The 15,359-nt window shown below is 57.7% G+C and overlaps 1 long non-coding RNA gene across 1 annotated transcript; it reads left to right on the forward strand.

Annotated features, from left to right (window-relative positions):
- Positions 1 to 912: 912 nt before the first annotated feature.
- Positions 913 to 1,702, forward strand: LOC103628954 (uncharacterized). The gene is made up of 3 exons (XR_554019.2): positions 913 to 987; positions 1,081 to 1,324; positions 1,595 to 1,702. It is a non-coding gene; the product is annotated as an uncharacterized lncRNA (long non-coding RNA).
- Positions 1,703 to 15,359: the final 13,657 nt, after the last annotated feature.

Genomic DNA, 15,359 nt, shown 5'->3' on the forward strand with positions numbered 1-15,359 from the left:
GCATATACAGGCTGTTTTGTTGTTGGGTTCGTGTAAATAAAAAAAGAGGAGTGACACAAACGATTAACTATTGCAGAATTTCAACTTGTTTAGTAGTTCCTGATTTCCTAGCCCCATGCCTAGCATTTACGAAATATCATTTGGAAAGAATCAATTGAATTTCTCTATGGGCCAAGCCTTATTTTAATACCTGCTCTATGTTGGACATCTTCCATAGGTTTTCCTTTAGAGTCCTATTTTTTTGGTTTGTAGATGTGATCCATGCCATCTTTTGATCCTTAGTTCCTGTTTTTTATCCATCCTGATTGGTCCCCTTTGATGTTGGACAGGTGGTTTATGCCTCTCAAGATCGATTGGTGATCAGGATGTAGGTGAATTTATTATTCCGGTTCCTTATGTGAAGCAAATTAAGTTACACTGTTGGGAAGTCGTTTTACACCATTTCCGGACAAAACTGAATTGTAAACTCTCACTGTAGTGATATCACATTCAAGTACCAGAAGTTGTGCTGTTTCGATTTTTCTCATTATCATTATCATCTTAATTTTCTATCGTTATAAGAGCCTGTCCTTGTAAAGTAGCTCTAATTTTTGAGGTCAAACTGTATTCTATATTGTACCTGTTACCTGACTATTTAGACATACATCACTTTATCAACACATATTTTCCAGTATTTATAAACTAACTGCCAGATTTTTGTTCTTATTTCCTTTGTTTGCAAAGTTTGTTCGTTGTTATACGCAACTATAGTTATGTTTTCTTTTCTGAGAGGATTATCCTATGATTTTCTCTGGAGTGATTCTTTGTTCATTTAAATCTGATCGAAATTTGAAAATAATGTTGTATTGCAATCCTTGTAGCTGTCTAATGTTGGAGGCCATCTTATTATTTCAAGCGACGGTGTCTGGGATGCTTTTGACTGCAGAAATGGCTTTTAAATGTGCACGAGGGCTTCCTCCTGAGGTCGCAGCTGAGCCAATTGTTAAAGTACAATACTAATACCCTTCCCACCCATCCTAACACAAGGTCTCAAATCCTCAGTTGTACATGTACTGTTCCTAACTGGTGTATTGTTTGTAGGAAGCAGTTGAAGCAAAAGGATTGAGAGATGATACAACTTGCATTGTCATTGACATAATATCACCAGAGAAACCAAAACGCACTATACAATCTCAAAGAACGCCAGGAAAAGGCCTTGTGCTTCTAAAAAATTCTTTTTAAGGAAAACAACATCTGACTCGTTGTCTCTCCCTTATAAGAATAATTATCCTGAGCCAGATTTGGAGGAGGTCTTTGAGGACGGATGCCCATCCCTATCAAGGAGGTTTGTACCCTTACCTCATCTTGATTGTGGATGCATTATAGCTGGCAAATAATTATACTATAAACTTATGTTTTCCAATTAATAAATGTATTGTCATCTATGGAGACATGAGAATTGGATCAACTAAAACTATGACCCCTGTGTGGTTCGTTTGCTCTCAGAACATTCGACTAGCAAAAGACCCAGTGATCTATCAAAATATTTAATTGTTTTACTAAGTCGTATGATCAATGACACTTACAAATACATTTGGCTGTGAATAATTTGTAGGTATCATTGGAATTCAGTCTTCAGTTTGACAAATAACGGCTTAGTAGCACCAGAAAAAGAGGGGGTCATGATTCCACAGTCTGTTAAGTTATGAGGTATCATTGGAATTCGTGTCGATATGTCACCCCTGCAAACATACAACAACGACTTATTGATATCGCTAAAAAGGACTAGATTAGTGTATGGTTGTCGATATATTTGTCTGTCATTACAAAATTCTAAATTGACTCTTAAGAAAGATTTTGTGTGATATTGATAATGTTTACCACACGGATTTTACATATCATAGTGATATTTGTCGTTCCGTTTATATATTTCATACAATTTTTTTTATTCTCGTCGCAACGCACGAGCACTCACCATTGTATTCACGCTGCCCGTCGCCATGGCTCTAAGTCCATTGTAGGCTCGCAATTTGTGTTCCGTGGCATCGCACGGGCACCTACCTAGTATATTTCTTAAAACCATAACATATACAATAAAAAATAAAACTCTAATGCCTTGTTCTGTTATTCTCATATCATATGGATTAAATGGGATTGAAAGGAGTTAAAAGAGATTTTTGACTTGCTAGGGATTTAAACTTGCCCAAATCTCCTCCAATCCTTGGATTGAGATTAAAATGAATAGGTGCTAAACAAGTTCTCTAGTAGATATGTGTCGGCGTTTCGAGACCGGGGGGTCCCCGAGCCGACGAGTGAGTGTGCTGCGTGCCCCAGCCCAGATGGGTCGAGCGCGTGGGCGAGCGCGAAGGGGGGAGAGGCGAGGTGGCCGGAGACGGGCGTGAGAGAGGTGGAGATCCCGCGGCCTTCGTGTTCGTCCCGCGCCCAGGTCGGGTGCGCTTGCAGTAGGGGGGTTACAAGCGTCCACGCGGGTGAGGGAAGCGAGCGGCCCCAAGAGAGCGCCTGTCTCGTCCTCGTCCCCGCGCGGCCAACCTTCTCTAAGAAGGCCCTGGTCCTTCCTTTTATAGTCGTAAGGAGAGGATCCAGGTGTACAATGGGGGGTGTAGCAGAGTGCTACGTGTCTAGCGGAGAGAGAGCTAGCGCCCTAGGTACATGCCAATGTGGCAGCCGGAGAGGTCTTGGCACCTTGCTGGCGAGATGTCGTGGCTGTCGGAGGAGCGACGGAGCCTGGCGGAGGGACAACTGTTGGAGCGGTCGAGTCCTTGCTGACGTCGCCCTGCTTCCGTAAGAGAGCTGAGAGCCGCCGTCGTCACAGAGCTTGTGGGGCGCCATCATTGTCCATCTGGCGGAGCTGGCCAGATGGGACGCCGGTCTTGATCTCCGTGACCCGAGTCGGCTCGGGGTAGGATGATGATGGCGCTCCTTGTTGACGTGGCGGGCCTGCGCCCCAGGTCGGGCGACGTGGGGGCTCCTCCGAAGCCGAGGTTGAGTCTGTCTTCTGTTGCCGAGGCCGAGTCCGAGCCATCGGGTCGGGCGAGGCGGAGGTCGTTCGGTCGAGGCCAGGGCGGAGTCCGAGCCCTGGGGTCGGGCGAGGCGGAGTTTCGTCGTCTTCTGGGGCTGAGCCCGAGTCCGAGCCCTGGGGTCGGGCGGAGCGGAGTTCGCCGTCTTCCGGGTCTTAGCCCGAGTCCGAGCCCTGGGGTCGGGCGGAGCGGAGTTCGCCGTCTTCCGGTTCTTAGCCCGAGTCCGAGCCCTGGGTCGGGCGGAGCGGAGTTCGCCGTCTTCCGGGTCTTAGCCCGAGTCCGAGCCCTGGGGTCGGGCGGAGCGGAGTTCGCCATCTTCCGGGTCTTAGCCCGAGTCCGAGCCCTGGGTCGGGCGGAGCGGAGTTCGCCGTCTTCCGGGTCTTAGCCCGAGTCCGAGCCCTGGGGTCGGGCGGAGCGGAGTTTGCTATGGCGCCTTTGGCAAGGCCTGACTGCCTGTCAGACTCACTCTGTCGAGTGGCACTGCAGTCGGAGTGGCGCAGGCGGCGCTGTCCTTCTGTCAGACTGGTCAGTAGAGCGGTGGAGTGACAGCGGTCACTTCGGCTCTGCCGGGGGGCGCGTGTCAGGATAAAGGTGTCAGGCCACCTTTGCGTTAAATGCTCCTGCAACCTGGTCAGTCGGCGTGGCGATTTAGTCAGGGTTGCTTCTAAGCGAAGCCAAGGCCTCGGGCGAGCCGGAGGTGTGTCCGCCGTAAAAAGGGGGGCCTCGGGCGAGACGGAAGTCTCTCGAGGTCGGCTGCCCTTGGCCGAGGCTAGGCTCGGGCGAAGCGTGATCGAGTCACTCGTGTGGACTGATCCCTGACTTAATCGTACCCATCAGGCCTTTGCAGCTTTATGTTGATGGGGGTTACCCGCTGAGAATTAGGCGTCTTGAGGGTACCCCTAATTATGGTCCCCGACAGTAGCCCCCGAGCCTCGAAGGGAGTGTTAGCACTCGCTTGGAGGCTTTCGTCGCACTTTTTTGCAAGGGGACCAGCCTTTCTCGGTTGCATTTTGTTCCGGCGGGTGCGCGCGAGCGCACCCGCCGGGTGTAGCCCCCGAGGCCTCGGAGGAGTGGTTACACTCCTTCGAGGTCTTAATGTCTTGCGTAATGCTTCGGCTGGTCTGGTTGTTCCCTCATGCGAACTGGCCGTAGCCCGGGTGCACGGTCGGGGCCCAAGCTCTCGGGCTGGTATGTTGACGCTGTCAACGGTTTGGCCGGAGCCGGGTTTGCGAGAGCAGCCCCCGAGCCTCTGCACAGAGCGAGAGGACGATCAGGGACAGACTCGGCTTTTTTACATACGCCCCTACGTCGCCTTTCCGCAAGGAGGAGGGGGGGAGAGCGCCATGTTACCCTCGATGGGCATCGAACATGGTGTCTCCGGTGAGCTGCAAGCGGGTAATCCGAGTGGACGTCCGTGCCCCGTTCGTTGGGGGTCGGCTAGGGGCCCAGAGGCACGCCCAAAAGTACCTGCGGGTGATTTGCCGGACCCGGTCCCCTGGCGACGGGGTCCGAGGGCTCGATGCCTCCCTCCGATGGGATTCCGTTACAAGATCGTTCCCGCTGGTCTCGGAAATGTCCTAGGGTACCTCGGGAGCGCAGCCCGAGCCTTGGTTATGTATCGAACGTACCCCTGGTCATCCCTCGCTCGGCGTCTGAGGCGACTGTGAACCCTTCGGGGGCCAGCCTTCGAACCCCTGATCAGTAATGGGCGCGGAGCCCGAGTAGCCTGAGGCGGCCATGAAGCCCTTCGGGGGGCTGGCCTTCGAACCCCTGACCAGTAGTGGGTGTCGGGCCCACGCGATCTGAGGCGACTGTTGAACCCCTCGGAGGGCCAGCCTTCGAACCTCTGATCAGTAGGGGGGGCTCGGAGCCCGGTTCCTTCGCAGGGAAGGATCCTTTTCGGGGTATCCCCCTTTCCCGGTCCCTGTTGCAAGAGATAGAGAAAGAGGAAAAAGGAAAAGGATACGAAATCGAACGACGTGGCGTACCTTTTTTGACGCGGTTATTTCGGCGAAGGCGAAGCGTCGTCCGCTTCTCCTGCCAGAGGCGCCGCCTGTTCCGCCGCGGAGTTAATGCGACAGGGCGAGTGGTTGGCGGGGCGGCCGTTGCGCGTGCGCGAGCCGTTCGAGGAACGGATCACGGGTGCACCGTCTTCACGTCGTGGGAGGAGGCTCTCTTGCTGTCTCAGGATGGGACGTGAGCCTGGCTGACGACGTGACTGCTGCGCCCGCCCGCCTGCCACCGCCATTACTGCCGGCCCACTTTCGGCCGCTTTGACCGTGGCGCCAGGCTGGCGCTGCTGGGTCGTCTCGAGTCGCGGCATAGGCTCCGCAACCGAAGAGGTGCGACGGTGGCACAAGTGGCGGTGCGGTTGCTTGCATGCAGCAACCGGCGCGCTGGTTGCGCGACGCGTGGGCCTGGGCCACCAAGCCGGCGTGTCAGAAGTCGGAGAAGCGCGTCCACCTGGCGCGGTTGCATGCCGCCTGCATGGCTGCCCGCCCCTTCCGCCCGTTGGTCTGGGCGAAAGTGGGGAATTGCTTGTAACCGCTGGGCGGTTGCGTGCACCGCATGCGGCGGTTTGGCTTCTTCTGCTTCTGAGCCGGTTTGCATGACATGCGCGACCCAGCCTCCGCGCCGCAGGGGAGGGCCTTGGAGCGTGTTGGAGAAGACTCGGCCCGTGGCGTTTGGGGGCGCACGTAGGGAGAGTCGCCTTTAAAAGGAGGGCGACCCCTTTCGGAAGGCAACCATGTCTTCTTCCTCCCTTATGCGTCGTGTCTTTCCATCTTCCAAGCCCCCGGATGGGGGGTACCCGCCGTCTTTCCGCCTCCTCGTTGGAGGAACGCAACTCCGTGGGAGTTGGTACCTTTCAGCCATCGTTCGGCTTCAAGGATTTTCATCACGCAGCCTGGTTGCTCCCCTCCGCCGGTGGTCACCCAAGACGGTGACCTCCAGCTCCTGGATGGGGAGAGGCAAACCAGGCTGTGATCCCGCCCTCAGCATCGGGTGTGTTCGTCATCCTCGCTGGGGCGGGGAGCGAGGCGAGCCGGGGCTCTACCTCGCGTGCGGGTCGGCTAACCACCTCCTCTTCCAGCTTCTGGTGGTGGCAATCGTCCTCCCGTGCCGCGACGGAGTCGTCCTCCAGTCATGCCGGGGAAGGCGAACTGTTGCTGCCCAGCTAGGATGCAACATTCCGTCTTCTCCCTCGCATTTGCGGCGAGTACGGCAGCGAGGATCTGCCGGAGTGTTCGGGAGCGGCCCGCTCTTTGGCTTTGATGACTTGTTCGCGTCCCTTGAGCGGGACCGCGAGCAAGAGCCCCCCGGTGGCCGCGTCCACCCGGGACCATGACTGCTGCTGCAGAGGTCACTGGCGAGCCTCCCGATGTTCGTCACCCCGCAGACCCGAGGTCGCTCGTACCCGCGGGGACGGAACCGGAGTTCCGTTTGTGATGGCACCTTGAATGCCAGTGTTTTTTGTTCATTGTGGCTGTCGAGGCCTGAACATGTATGTAATTTCGGCACGGAGCCGTGTTTTTTCCTCATTTTCGAGCACCAAGTCTCGCCTGTTGATTATCTGAACCGCTTCACCAAGCGTGAGTCGCCCCGTGTCAAGGTGACGAGTGAGGTATCCGTATCCCGGAGGCGTAGGAATCCCTCGGCTCGATCGGCCTTGTTGTCTGAGGCTCCTCTAGCTTAGTTAAAGGGACCCCTTGGCCGTTCTTCGATGAGCCGAGGCCAGGGGTAGCGATATCAGTACGAACAGAGGCGGAGTTGGCTCGAAAATGGGAACCTGGTTGGCCGGAGCCTAGCCGGGTTGCCCATCAGTGGGGGTCGACGTCGGAGTCGATCAGCTGAGGCCTCGGGTCGGGCTGGCGCCCTTGGAAGATGCTTGGCCGAGACCCCAGGGGTAACCGGCCGAGCCGCCTGCTCGGACCGGATTCCGGGAGAAGTCCCCGGACCGCGTCGCCGTCCGAGGCTGGGTCGGACCTTGCTGAAGACGTCGTCGATGCCGAGGGTGTTGCGGCCCCCTTCAGCGTGAAGACCCGAGCCTACAGGATCAGATTGTCTTGTAGCGTGTGCCTTCTGCGGCCGCCGAGGCCAGAAAACACACCCTCGCTCCGTTGTAAAGCCGCGTCTTCTTTCCTCTCATTTCGAGCATCTGGACTTTCCGTCGGTAACAAGGATGTTTGTGTGGGCGAGAGTTGCTTCTCGCGGAAGGTGATGAGTGAGGTATCCGTATCCTAGAGGCGTGGGAGTCCCTCGGCTCGGTCGGCCTTGCCGCTTACGCGTACTTTCGCCCGTCCATGAGGCCCTGTCACCGATTCAGTCGAGAAGGCTTGAAGGACCGTCTCGGCAGAAGAGCTTCCGAACGTGAAGACTTGTTCGGTCTACGGAATCACTTTATCCGAACGCGAGTTACTTATCGCAGAAGGTGATGAGTGAGGTATCCGTATCCCGGAGGCGTAGGAGTCCCTCGGCTCGGTCGGCCTTGGCTGCTTACGTGTACTCCGTCGTTTCCAGGATCCGCTTTTCGAAGTAGTCAAAAAGCACGAAAGAAATTCTGCTAAAAAGAGATCCTTTTTCGAGGAAAAATTCGACGCAGAGGGGGTCTCCCCCCTTTTAGCCCCCGAGGGAGGGTCGGGCTTTGCTGAGGCTAGGCCGACCCTTCCTTGATGACTTAACTTTGCGTAGGTGCGAGGTATATGAACAACTTGAAAGCATCTTAAGGGTAGAAGCGACGTAGCTGTTTGATGTTCCAAGCGTTGCCGTAGATCTCGCCTTGATTGTTGGCCAGCTTGTATGTTCCGGGCTTCAGAACTTTGGCGATGACGAATGGCCCCTCCCAGGGGGGCGTGAGTTTGTTCCTTCCCCGGGCGTCTTGCCGCAGCTGAAGCACCAGATCGCCCACCTGGAGGTCTCGGGACCGGACCCCTCGGGCGTGGTAGCGTCGCAGGGACTGCTGGTACCGCGCCGAGTGTAGTAAGGCCTTGTCCCGAGCCTCCTCCAGCTGGTCCAGCGATTCTTCTCGGCTAGCTTGGTTGCTTTGATCGGTGTAGGCCCTCGTCCTCGGGGAGCCGTGCTCCAGGTCAGTGGGCAAGATGGCCTCGGCCCCGTAGACCAGGAAGAACGGCGTGGAACCCGTGGCACGACTCGGCGTCGTCCTTAGGCTCCAGACCACCGAGGGGAGTTCCTTCATCCATCGCTTGCCGAACTTGTTGAGGCCGTTGTAGATCCGAGGCTTGAGCCCTTGTAGAATCATGTCGTTGGCACGCTCTACTTGCCCATTCGACATGGGATGAGCCACGGCGGCCCAGTCCACCCGGATGTGGTGATCCTCGCAAAAATCCAAGAATTTTTTGCCGGTGAACTGGGTACCGTTGTCGGTGATGATGGAGTTTGGGACCCCGAAGCGATGGATGATGTTGGTGAAGAACGCCACCGCCTGCTCGGACCTGATGCTGTTCAGGGGTCGGACCTCGATCCACTTGGAGAATTTGTCGATGGCGACCAGTAGGTGCGTGTAGCCCCCGGGCGCCTTCTGCAAGGGACCGACGAGGTCCAGACCCCATACAGTGAAGGGCCAGGTGATGGGTATCGTCTGCAGAGCCTGAGCGGGCAGGTGGGTCTGCTTCGCATAGAATTGGCACCCTTCGCAGGTGCGGACAATTCTAGTGGCGTCAGCCACCGCTGTTGGCCAGTAGAAGCCTTGCCGGAAAGCATTCCCGACAAGGGCTCGGGGTGCTGCGTGATGGCCGCAAGCCCCCGAGTGTATTTCTTGCAGGAGTTCCTGACCTTCGGCGATGGAGATGCATCGCTGGAGGATGCCCGAGGGGCTCCTGTGGTAGAGCTCCTCCTCATCACCCAGCAAGACGAATGTCTTGGCGCGTCGCGCTACCCATCGAGCCTCGGCTTGGTCGAGGGGTAGTTCTCCTCGGCAGAGATATCGCAGGTACGGGGCTTGCCAATTTCGATCAGGCATGGCCCCGCTCAGCTCCTCCTCGACGTTCAGTGCCTCGGCCTCGGGGGCCGAGGGTACCTCGGGCTGAGCCGAGGGTACCTCGGGCCGAGCCAAGGGTGCCTCGGGCTCGGGCGCATCGTCGACCTTGACGGAGGGTTGATGCAGATCCCGGGAGAAGACGTCCGGTGGGACCGTCGTTCGCCCCGAGGCTATTTTAGCCAGCTCGTCTGCAGTCTCGTTGTAGCGCCGAGCGATGTGGTTGAGCTCGAGCCCGAAGAACTTGTCTTCCAGGCGCCGAACCTCATCGCAGTAGGCCTCCATCTTCGGGTCGCGGCAGTGGGAGTTCTTCATGACTTGGTCGATGACGAGCTGCGAATCACCGCGGGCGTCGAGGCGTCTGACCTCTAGCTCGATGGCGATCCGCAACCCGTTGACCAGAGCTTCGTACTTGGCCATATTGTTGGACGCCGGGAAATGGAGGCGCAGCACGTAGCGCAGGTGCTTTCCAAGGGGCGAGATGAAGAGCAGGCCCGCGCTGGCTCCTGTCTTCATCAGCGACCCGTCGAAAAACATGGTCCAGAGCTCCGGTTGGATCGGAGCCGTCGGCAGCTGGGTGTCGACCCATTCGGCCACGAAGTCCGCCAACACCTGGGACTTGATGGCCTTCCGAGGGGCGAACGAAATTGTTTCGCCCATGAGTTCCACCGCCCACTTTGCGATCCTGTCCGAGGCCTCTCGGCACTGGATGATCTCCCCGAGGGGGAAAGATGACACCACAGTTACCGGATGAGACTCGAAGTAGTGTCGTAACTTCCGCCTCGTCAGGATCACAGCATACAGCAGCTTCTGAACTTGTGGGTAGCGGATCTTGGTCTCGGACAGTACTTCACTGACGAAGTAGACTGGCCTCTGAACGGGCAGTGCATGCCCTTCCTCTTGCCTCTCGACCACAATCGCGGCGCTAACCACCTGAGTGGTGGCGGCGACGTAGACCAAGAGGGCTTCTCCATCAGCTGGGGGCACCAAGACAGGCGCCTTTGTAAGGAGCGCCTTCAGGTTCTCGAGGGCTTCCTCGGCCTCAGGGGTCCAAGCGAAACACTCGGTCTTCCTTAAGAGGCGGTACAGAGGCAGACCTCTTTCGCCGAGGCGTGAGATGAAGCGGCTCAGGGCCGCGAGGCATCCCATGACCCTCTGTACGCCTTTTAAGTCCTTGATGGGTGATGGGTCCCATGCTGGTGATGGCTGCGATCTTCTCCGGGTTGGCTTCGATGCCTCGCTCGGAGACGATGAACCCCAGGAGCATGCCCCGGGGTACCCCGAAGACACACTTCTCAGGATTGAGCTTGACTCCTTTCGCCTTGAGACATCGGAATGTCACTTCAAGGTCGGAGAGGAGGTCGGAAGCCTTCCTTGTCTTGACTACGATGTCATCGACGTAGGCCTCGACTGTGCGACCGATGTGTTCGCCGAACACATGGTTCACGCACCGCTGGTACGTCGCGCCCGCATTCCTCAAACCGAACGGCATGGTGACATAGCAGTACATGCCGAACGGCGTGATGAAAGAAGTCGCGAGCTGGTCGGACTCTTTCATCCGGATCTGGTGATACCCTGAGTAGGCATCGAGGAAGGACAGGGTTTCGCACCCAGCGGTGGAATCCACGATTTGATCGATGCGAGGCAGAGGGTAGGGAACCTTCGGACATGCTTTGTTGAGACCAGTGTAGTCAACACACATCCGCCATTTCCCCCCTTTCTTCCTCACAAGCACAGGGTTGGCAAGCCATTCGGGATGGAATACCTCTTTGATGAACCCTGCTGCCATTAGCTTGTGGATCTCTTCGCCAATCACTCTGCGCTTTTCCTCGTCGAATCGGCGCAGAGGCTGCCTGACGGGTCGGGCTCCGGCCCGAATATCCAGCGAGTGCTCAGCGACATCCCTCGGTATGCCGGGCATGTCCGAGGGACTCCACGCAAAGACGTCGGCGTTTGCGCGGAGAAAGTCGACGAGCACTGCTTCCTATTTGGGGTCGAGCCCGGAACCGATCCGGATCTACTTGGAGGTGTCGCCGCTGGGGTCGAGAGGGACGGCCTTAACCGTCTCCGCTGGCTTGAAGTTGCCGGCGTGACGCTTCACGTCCGGCACCTCCCTGGAGAGATTCTCCAGGTCGGCGATGAGGGCCTCGGACTCGGCGAGGGCCTCGGCGTACTCCACGCACTCCACGTCGCATTCGAACGCGTGTTTGTACGTGGGGCCGACGGTGATGACCCCGTTGGGGCCCAGCATCTTGAGCTTCAAGTAGGTGTAGTTGGGGACGGCCATGAACTTCGCGTAGCATGGCCTCCCCAGTACAGCGTGGTAGGTTCCTCGGAACCCGACCACCTCGAACGTCAGGGTCTCCCTTCGGAAGTTGGAGGGCGTCCCGAAGCAGACGGGGAGGTCGAGTCGTCCGAGGGGCTGGACGCGCTTCCCAGGTACGATCCCGTGGAATGGCACAGCGCCTGCCCGGACGGAGGACTGATCGACGCGCAGGAGCTTGAGGGTCTCGGCGTAGATGATGTTGAGGCAGCTGCCCCCATCCATCAGGACCTTGGTGAGCCTGACGTTGCCGATGACAGGGTCGACGACGAGCGGGTATTTCCCCGGGCTCGGCACATGGTCGGGGTGGTCAGCCTGGTCGAAGGTGATGGGCTTGTCGGACCAGTCTAGGTAGACTGGCGCCGCCACCTTCACCGAGCAGACCTCCCGGCGCTCTTGCTTGCGATGCCGAGCCGAGGCATTCGCCGCATGCCCTCCGTAGATCATGAAGTAGTCGCGGACCTCGGGGAACTCTCCTGCTTGGTGATCTTCGTTCTTGTCGTCGTCGCGGGCCCTGCCACCCTCGGCGGGTGGCCCGGCCCTGTGGAAGTGACGCCGAAGCATGACGCACTCCTCGAGGGTGTGTCTGACGGGCCCCTGATGGTAAGGGCACGGCTCCTTGAGCATCTTGTCGAAGAGGTTAGCACCTCCGGGGGGCTTCCGAGGGTTCTTGTACTCGGCGGCGGCGACAAGGTCCGCGTCAGCGGCGTCGCGTTTCGATTGCGACTTCTTCTTGCCTTTCTTCTTGGCGCCGCGCGGAGTAGACGCCTCGGGAGCCTCTTCCGATGGGCGGCCCTGGGGCTGCTTATCCTTTCGGAAGATAGCCTCGACCGCCTCCTGGCCAGAGGCGAACTTGGTGGCGATGTCCATCAGCTCGCTCGCCCTGGTGGGGGTCTTGCGACCCAGCTTGCTCACCAGGTCACGGCAGGTGGTGCCAGCGAGGAACGCGCCGATGACATCCGAGTCGGTGATGTTGGGCAGCTCAGTGCGCTGCTTCGAGAATCGCCGGATGTAGTCCCGGAGCGACTCTCCCGGCTGTTGCCGGCAGCTTCGAAGGTCCCAGGAATTCCCGGGGCGCACGTATGTGCCCTGGAAATTGCCGGCGAAGGCTTGGACCAAGTCGTCCCAGTTGGAGATCTGCCCCGGAGGCAGGTGCTCCAATCAGGCACGAGCAGTGTCGGAGAGGAACAGGGGGAGGTTACGGATGATGAGGTTGTCGTCGTCCGTCCCACCCAGTTGGCAGGCCAGGCGGTAGTCCGCGAGCCACAGTTCCGGTCTCGTTTCCCCCGAGTACTTCGTGATAGTAGTCGGGGGTCGGAACCGGGTCGGGAACGGCGCCCGTCGGATGGCCCGACTGAAGGCCTACGGACCGGGTGGTTTGGGCAAGGGACTCCGATCCTCCCCGCTGTCGTAGCGTCCCCCACGCCTGGGGTGGTAACCTCGGCGCACCCTTTCGTCGAGGTGGGCCCGACGGTCGCGTCGATGGTGCTCGTTGCCGAGGTGGCCCGGGGCCGCAGGCGCGGTGTTGCGCGTGCGCCCGGTGTAGACCGAGGCTTCCCGCATGAATCGAAAAGTCGCGGCATGAGGTTCCGAGGGATATCCCTGCCTTCGGGAGGCAGTGCTCTCGGCCCGTCGGGCCGCAGCGCCTTCCAGAAGATTCTTGAGCTCTCCCTGGATTCGCCGACCCTCGGTGGTTGATGGCTCCGGCATCGCGCGGAGGAGCATCGCTGCGGCTGCCAGGTTCTGACCAACCCCGCTGGATGCGGGCGGCGGCCTGACCCTGACATCGTTGGCGACGCGGCGCTGGAGACCTTGGGGCAGGTGACGTATTTCTCCGGCCGGGGGTTGGCCCGCCCATGCCTGCCCGACGTCCCGACGGATCGGCTCAAGCGCTCCTGTTCCCTTGTTGAGCCTGGCCTGCGCCTCGCGGACTTGCTCGAGTTGTGGGTCGTAACCCCCCGCCGGAACGGGGACCACAGCTAGCTCCCGCGGGATGTCGGCGCGAGGCACCGGCCTAGGAAGATCACCGTCCTCCGGCATGCCGAGATGGTTGCCTTCGGAGGGATCCCCTAGCTCGATGTGGAAACATTCGCGGCTTGGGCCGCAGCCCTCGTCGTCAAGGCTGCGGCTTCCGTCGGAACAGTCGGAGAGGCAGTAGTCACATGCGGTCATGAAGTCCCGCATGGCACTGGGGTTGCCAAGTCCAGAGAAATCCCAACAGATGCTGGGATCGTCGTCTTCCTCGGACCCGGAGGGCCCGTAGGTCGAGACGTCCGTCAACCGGTCCCAAGGCGACCGCATACGAAACCCCAGTGGGGTTGCACTCGCCTCAATGAGAGCGCCCGCCAAGGCGAGGTCGCTTGGCGGGTTGAGGCCGAGTCGAAATGACGTAAGATGGGAGTTAGTCAGTACCTTTTGGTCGACGAGGAGCGACGAAGTCACATCGGGGACTGGTTGCACCGTCGTCCCAGGTACGAGGGCGACGTCCTGCAGGCTTTCCGCGAGCGCGCTGGCGTCGTCTTTGTAACGCCCCGAATTTTTGCAGTTGAATTTTTTTTTCTTTTCTTTACTCGCCAAAATTCGGGCGTTACCTTTTCTTTTTCTTTTTCCCTCGCTAAACCTTGACCTTTTCCAAAGTTCTAGCGGGATTCGGTTTGGAATTCCCGTATGTATAAAAACCCTAAATACTTTATGTTGTTTGATGCACCATGCCGAACCTTGCATTTCTTTTGATTGCTTTGAAAGTGCAAATGCATTCATGTAGAAAGATCGGATTTCGAAAATGTTTTCTTTCTCTTTTCTTTCTCTTTTCTCTCTCTCTTTCTCTCTCCTTTTTTTTTTCTCTCTCTCTCCCGCGCCGTGGGCCGACCCCGGCCGGCCCAGCCGCCCCCTGGCGCCCCCCTCTTGGGCCTAGTAGGCCCAGCCGCCCCCCCCCCCCTCTTCCCCTTATCCCCTAACCCTCTCCCTCTCCCCCCTCATTTTCTCCCTCCCCACCCAAGCCGCCGCCCCCTACCCGCCCCCTGCCCTAGCCGCCGCCCCTGCCTAGGCCGCCGCCCCTCCCCGTCGCCGTTCGGCCGCCCCGCTCGGCCGCCCCGTCCCCGTCGCCGGTGAGCTTCCCCCTCCCCCTCTCCTCCCTCCCCCATCCCCTCTCCCCTCTCCCCATGGCCGGTTCGGCCGCCTCCCTGCCCGCCGGTTCGGCCGCCCCGCCCCCCGGCTCGGCCGCCCCCTGCGCCCCCCCGCCCCCCGGTTCGGCCGCCCCTGCGCCCAGCGGCTCGGCCGCCCCGCCCCCCCCTGCTCGGCCGCCCCCCTGCGCCGCCCGCGCCCGCGCCCCGCCTAGGGCCGGTTCAACCGCCCTAGGGCCGGTTCAACCGCCCCCCCCCCCCTCTGTTTTTTTTATTTTTTTTATTTTATTTTATTTACTTTCTGTGATCATAATTACTGTATTTTAAGTAGGCTAATCACTGTTCATGCTATGGGAAAATAGGAAGTTTAATTTAAAATTCCGTTATGCTATTGATGCACGTAGTTAATTGTTTACCCTGTGCAATGTTGATCAACTAAAAGTGATTAGGTTTCCATTAGTGTATATGTAGCAGAATTATTTTGTTAAAAACCAATTGTAATTGATCGTTAGTGCATAAGATTTGACCCCCCCTGCGAGACCTTTCCCGTTTCTTTCTAGCCATAACAAATGCGTTATCGAATGTCATACTTGATGCATATTCGCTTTATTTGTTATCTTGTATGGTGTACTGTTCTTTTGTATTAAATATGTGGATGGATGTATGTATGTTTGCGCTCGCATAGAGAACGATCCAGTCGAAGAGCCCGAGGAATTCGCAGGAGAAGCCCCTGAGCAGCAGTCGTTTGGTGGAGGCAAGTGTCCTTTGACCTATCTATGTCCTATTCATTCTTTAATTCACCTCCCGCATTACACATTTATACCTAAGGATTGACTAGCTTTTGTTATCCATGTCCTTGTTTACCTATTTGGGTCGGATTATTACTACTTAGTCTGATGCTATTG

Source organism: Zea mays, chromosome 6 (assembly GCF_902167145.1).
Source record: "Zea mays cultivar B73 chromosome 6, Zm-B73-REFERENCE-NAM-5.0, whole genome shotgun sequence".
NCBI classification, from domain to species: domain Eukaryota; kingdom Viridiplantae; phylum Streptophyta; class Magnoliopsida; order Poales; family Poaceae; genus Zea; species Zea mays.